We start from the raw sequence: 274 nt of genomic DNA, 5'->3' as shown, positions 1-274 counted from the left end.
CGGTAACTCTTCTGTCGGGTTTTCCACAATAAACATTACATCATCTGCAAATGCACGATATTTATATTTAAATCCCTTATGTGTCAATCCCTTTATCTCTTGATCTTGTTGTATTTTTTGTAAAAGTATCTCCAATACCCAGATGAATAATAATGGTGACAAAGGACATCCTTGCCTTGTACCTTTTTGTACCTTGAAGTTATCAGTCAGTTCTTTATTTACATTCAATTTTGCTCTTTTTTCGGAGTAGATAGTTTCGATCAATTTTCTAATT

This window comes from Gekko japonicus, unplaced genomic scaffold (genome assembly GCF_001447785.1).
Source record: "Gekko japonicus isolate JY-2015 unplaced genomic scaffold, Gekko_japonicus_V1.1 scaffold1061, whole genome shotgun sequence".
In the NCBI taxonomy this organism is placed as follows: domain Eukaryota; kingdom Metazoa; phylum Chordata; class Lepidosauria; order Squamata; family Gekkonidae; genus Gekko; species Gekko japonicus.
The sequence above is the reverse complement of the archived record's forward strand: the minus strand, read 5'-3'. Positions refer to the sequence as shown.